The sequence below is a fragment of the Triticum aestivum genome, chromosome 3D (genome assembly GCF_018294505.1).
Source record: "Triticum aestivum cultivar Chinese Spring chromosome 3D, IWGSC CS RefSeq v2.1, whole genome shotgun sequence".
Classification (NCBI taxonomy): Eukaryota; Viridiplantae; Streptophyta; class Magnoliopsida; order Poales; family Poaceae; genus Triticum; species Triticum aestivum.
Window position 1 is genome coordinate 26,216,683 of NC_057802.1, and position 6,219 is coordinate 26,222,901.

Below are 6,219 nucleotides of genomic sequence, written 5' to 3' on the forward strand. Positions count from 1 at the left end.
ATATAGCTAACACTGGTAGAAAATGGGCCTTTAGTCCCGGCTGTGCAACCGGGACTAAATATGCGCGACTAAAGACCCCCCCCCCCTTTAGTCACGCCTCTTACGAACCGGGACTAAAGGCTTTAGTCCCGGTTCTCGTGGCTAACCGGGACTAAAGGCCCGTCCTTTAGTCCCGGTTCTCGTGGCTAACCGGGACTAAAGGTTTTTTGCGATTTTTTTTTATTTTCAAATTTCTAAATTATTTTAACCTCTAATCTCTAATCACCACCCCTCATCACTGCTTAATTTATCCTCTAATCTCTAATCACCCCTCATCATTCCAAATCATCTAACTTCCCGGACGGTCACCCATCCTCTCACTACTCCAGCCTGAGCACGCTTAACTTCCGGGTTCTATTCTCCCTCGTTTCCAAGTCTGCACTTGTTGTTTTCCTGACAATAGTAGGATGTCAATTCTATTAACCCTCAGGAATTTAGCTTGAGCATGAAGTGACACATTTCACTGTTTGAGTTTGAAACTATTGTTTTAAAAAACAATAATTATTTAGTAACACTAATATTTCTGGAATAATTAGTTTGACCATTGTTTGACCACTGTTTGACCACGGTTTGACCAGATTTGACCAAAATTTAAAAAAAACTGAAATAATTATTTAGTAACACTAATATTCTAGAATAATTAGTTTGACCATTGTTTGACCACAATTTGAAATTTTTTGAATTTTTTGCCTCTCCAGATCTTAAAAGCCCCGTATCTTTTTTTCTGTTAGGTTTTTGAGGATTTTGAAAATGTTTAACAGGGTTCCCCCAGTTAAATTCGGATGTAACTTTTCGAATAGATGATTTTTCATATAAAAAACTTTTTCATCCGAGTTCGTATGCAAAAGTTATGCCCATTTTAAGAAATTCCAGAGAGATTTTGCAAATAAAGTCGAAATTCATATTTGTTAATTTTCCCAACAACTAGACCACATATCACATGAGAAACTTATTTTATTTTATTTTATTGACATTTCCATCATTTTCTTTTGGTTTTTCTAAAACTGAAAAGGCGGTCCGGGGGGGTAGAGTTTGATGGGCCCTTTAGTCCCGGTTGGTCTGGCCAACCGCGATTAAAGGACTAACCTTTAGTCCCGGTTGGTCTGGCCAACCGCGACTAAAGGACTTCGGGCCAGCCTGAGGACCTTTAGTCCCGGTTGGCCAGGCCAACCGGGACTAAAGCCCCTCCCGTCCGCCAACTGTCGACCGAGCGCGCTGGGCCCAGATAGTTGGTCGCGGGTCTCCTTCCGAACCGCGACTAAAGACCCCTTTGGTCGCGGTTCGATTATTTTGGGGACTAATGGGGGCGTATGGAAGCCTCTTTTTCTACTAGTGTAACATAATATTACGTCTATAAACAAATATAAGACGTTTTAGGCCACTAAAGTAGTATTCTCTCCGTCTGGAAAAACTTGTCCCAGTTAGGACAAGCTCTTTTGGACGAAGGGAGTAGTGGATATATTCATTAATTCATGGAATGCACTTGAACGTTCCAGTGTGAATTACTTATGCACCTGGGGGTTGTTGGTCGTCTTCTTCCACGCTAGCTTTTATCTCCCTGATCGGAACAAGAGCTACAGCTGCTACAGCTTACAGGGCAGAGGAACTGGGAATTTAAGTGATTAAACTAATAAAAAATGTGTTAATTAGCAGGTATTCATTACTCCATGGATGAATTACGTAAGTACCTGCTCCTCTTCCTCCTCCTCATCCTCCTCCTTCTCTTCTTCTTCTTCTTCTTCTTCTTCTTCTTCTTCTTCTTCAAAAGCTACAGATGCTGCAGAGCAGAGGCGAGACGTACAAAGCATATAATGTGTGCAAAGGTTTGCAGTTTGGAGTGTTTGATCGACCTTCGCGACTACGGCCTTACTTTATACTACTAGCTTGCCGCTGCCCGGTCATCTTCGATCGTTTAGTGTGCAAGTGGTTTGATCAGAATATATATAATATCACGTCTGGAATACCACGTACCTTTTCAAAGCTAGATGCATGCATACTATGCTTTCACATGCATGGCTACCCAAGTGGCAGAAAAGAAACATCGATTCCTTTGCCAGAACCAGAATGGGCACTTGGTATATGCGCCATCTCAAAACAACTGCCCGCAATGGTTAGAGACTCTCTTTTGTTGTGCAGAGAGAGAGCGGAGAAGTCATCTCTTTAGGTTATGCATTTCAGACGAGCCTCCTCCATATTTTGAAGTCCATAGTCACCACGCACAAGTACGATAATTAATTAATTAACCTTGCCTACTCTTTCCATTGATTTCCTTTTATTTTAAAAGAGAGGGTAAGCGCCCCCGGTCTTCCATTGATTCCTGTTCTTCAATTGATGGTTCGATATTGATGTGATCAGGCCTCTTGTTTTGATGATGTAGCAGGCAGGTTCTGACTGAACTTTTATTCTAGCATGTAGAAATACAGCATGGCATCTGAATGTTCAGAGTGCTTTGGGTGATATTCTGAATCTGTGTTCTTGCCGCAGTCGATCCCGCAGAACTTCAAGGGCGCAAAGCTGCTCGGCGCCTGAAGCAGACCTTACAGGCAGGCCACTGGTTTGCATTTGTTCTTGATATTCTCAGCTGTCCCAATAAGTAGAGAGTCACTAGTTGTTGTGATGCTTGCTCGCTGTCATATTGTCAAGTTCTGAAAAAAAATGTGTGATCGTCTTTGTCTGTTTGATCGTCAGTACAGGTGCCTATCTCTCGGACGCTGATCTACTTACAAACTTCTCTCTGGCAAATGTGACAAGGTTACATTAGTAGCTACACCGTGGCAGCAAAGCACATCATATATAATTGTTTGGGTTCAGACTAAGGCAGTGTTCGGAGTCCTTCCGCTCCCAGACTCGGCTCCACGGAGCCGGCGGAGTTGTAGGCTAAAATACTGGAGTTGGAAATTAGGTGCTCCGCAACTCCTCTAATTCCACGGATCTGATGGATATCCGATGGATATCCGAACATGGCCTAAGTAGTACATAGCTGGTAACTCTGTATTCGGTTGAGTGACCATCACACAGAACTTACTATGTTGTTCCTTTCTCCTTATCACATCATCAGACTAGTACTTCTCTTGTTTCTTAATTGATTATACAAGTACTACTTTGTGCTAAATCAGCGACAATTAATATGAATCGGAGGGAGTAGTAAATAAAATATATGTTTGTTTGGTAATATTGATGCTTGAAAATGCTATTCATCTCAGTTTTTCAGTGCCCTGGGCTGATACAGTAACACACAGAGGGTTTGGTTGTAAATCCGGGTCCTTACATACATTATATGTGATAAACGTCAATTGTACAAGTACAACAACTTATTCAGGTAGCTGATGGTACTGAAACAACAGAACTGCTTCTCAAATATGCATCCTTGATTCCATGTAGCTTGGCAGACACCTCCTGCATGTTGATGCGTTCACCTGGAGATGACTTGGTGCAGCAAAGGCCAACGTTTAGAATAGGTAGCAGACAATTGACACCTTTATCCCTCAACGCCACTTGAGTTTCCTGTAGCAGCTGGGGATCGACAATCTCCAATACCCTATCAGGGAAGCTAATCTCTGTAAACTTCACAATGTTCAGTCCATCCTTAAACATGTCATCAGTTGGCGTTCTTCGAATGAATATCTCGAGGAGAACGACACCAAAGCTGTAAACATCTGCGCCTGTTGAAACTTGACCATCCTTTGCATATTCTACAGATTAATGAATAAAAAAGTAGTTAATTTTGCTTTTATTGGTTTACATAGATGCAGAAAAATTTGGTGACATGATTTTTTTCAGAGTCAATTACCTGGAGCAGCGTATCCAATCGTTCCCATTACGGCAACCAGAGAAGGACTCGAGTTACACTGAGATGATGTGGTGCTTGAGCATGCAGTTATGATGTGGACCAGATTACGGTGCCGCACATTTCTCAACACATTACAATTTGCAATGAAGCTCTTTTGCGCTCCTCTTGTCTCTAGGTTGAAGACTTTTATGGCAACCTCATTTTCATATTCCACTAGTTTTCCTAGGTATACAGAACTATAACTCCCTCTGCCAATTAGGTTGGACGCTGAGAATCCATGTGTTGCTTTGGCTAGGTCGTTGAAAGAAACTTTGGGAAATGTTGTAGCAAATGACGGCAGTGATATGGAATTCCTCTTGTGTTTTCCTCTCCAATGAAATAAAACAAATATAACCATAGCAAGTGACACCATGATGCCTATTGGAGTAATTATTTTGAGCATCAGGGATCTCTTGTGCCTAATTGAATTTAAAGGCATAACAGAACATGCTAGCATGTGTAACTCTAGTACCCCACCACAAAGCCCCTGATTTGCATCAATCCACACAATAGTTGCATTCTTAAATATCCCTTTTGTTGGAACCTCTCCATTTAGATGGTTGAATGACAAATCTAGTTTCTCAAGAAGCTGTAGGTTGACAAGAGATGTTGGTATTGACCCAGTTAAGTTATTGGCAGACAAATTCAAAACTTTGAGAGGCCGCTTATGTTGCCTAATGAAGCAGGAATACTTCCGCTGAAAATATTCGAGTCTAGCTCGATGTCTTCTAAACTTTCACAATCACCCAAAGTGTTTGGAATATATCCGGATAGCTTGTTTGATGAAAGTAACAAATGTACGAGTTGTTTAGCATTTCCAATGTTGGTAGGAAGTTGTCCATCAAGGTTGTTGGAAGATAATTTAAGTATGAACATTGTTGGAATTTTGAAGATCTCCATTGGAATTGTACCATTAAGATTATTTTTGTAAATGTCCAAACATTGAAGCATTGGAAAGTTTCCGAGGCTTGGTGGTATATGGCCAATGAACTGGTTCGAGTCAGATATAGCCATCCTAATTGAGATAAGTTTGACAAGGATGATGGAATACCCCCGGTGAAGTAGTTTCCTCCTAAATCTACTAGTTGCAAAGTTTTAACAGTCCCGATCCACTCCGGAACCACACCCGTAAAGTGATTAGCCCCCAATGATAACAGAATAAGGTTGCGAAGGTTCGCTATGCCCGAAGGAAAATCTCCTGATAGTTGAGTTTCTCATAGGTATAGTTTTTGGAGTTGATTGGAAAGGTTACGCAGTGAACTTGGTACATGCCCCAATAGACGACTCCAACTCAGGGAGAACATCTGCAGCTCAGTGCAGTTACCTAAGTTGTCCAAAAACTCCCAATCTTGCTTGCTATTAGCTTGGAGTTGATTTTGTCCAAGATTTAAATACGAGAGTTTGGTAAGTCTACCAATCGTGGTGGGCACCAATCCGGTGAAGTGGTTGATTGATAAATCAACATCATATATATTGGAAGCATTAGTGAATGAACTAGGAATGTTTCCTATAAAGAAGTTCTCGGCTAATACAAGTATCCGAAGACTAGGCAGAGCGGCACATGGATTTGGTGGTACCTCTCCACTTAGACTATTGGGACCAAGGTCAAGGCCGATGAGAGTAGAAACATTCAAGGCCGATCGAGCCGTTGCCCTCCGTGCACTGCATAGAGCTGTTGCCCTCCGTACACAGCAAGGTATTCCACTCCTCCCCTCTCTCATCATTCCATCCCTCCCCCTCATCCCCCATCCATACTTCCTGTTGCATCTCACCTTCTCTATTCATGTACTTTTTCTTCTTCAGTTTTTTGTGATTGGATGATTATTAGCCATAGATTGGATATTTGAGCTCACATTCATTAGTACCTGTTGCATATTGCTACTCTCTAGTTCATTTTCAGGTTTATATGTGAATAGATTTGTGCTTCATATGTATACGTGCTGATGCTTATACGGGCAAATGATTGCCATTTTTGTTTGAAATTATGATTCGATAGCGCTCATGCAGATTTGACAGTAGTCCTTTGTTTACATAATGTATAATTGTTACACAAGGGGTGGAGTATTGACTTTTTTTTTGCTTGATTGAAGTATGACTGAGAAGGCGGTGCGGGATGGTGTCCATTAAAGAAACTCATTGGAATCTTGAGAGAAGAGGTTGAGAATGGGAGTGCCATTGTTTCAGGACCTGCACACATAGTTCAAAAAAGCACTGGGCGTAGATTGTGCGTTTTGCCACCGCCTTATGCTTTACTGACCAAAGCGTATGCTTATGCGCAATTATGCGCAGATTAAGCATAGTTATGCGCAATGCATTTTGCCAACGCCTAGAGCCTAGGCACGCTTAAGCGC

The 6,219-nt window shown here is 41.7% G+C and overlaps 1 pseudogene; it reads right to left on the bottom strand.

The window, feature by feature from the left end:
• Window positions 1–3,354: 3,354 nt before the first annotated feature.
• Window positions 3,355–5,610, bottom strand: LOC123076082 (putative receptor-like protein kinase At3g47110; annotated as a pseudogene).
• Window positions 5,611–6,219: the final 609 nt, after the last annotated feature.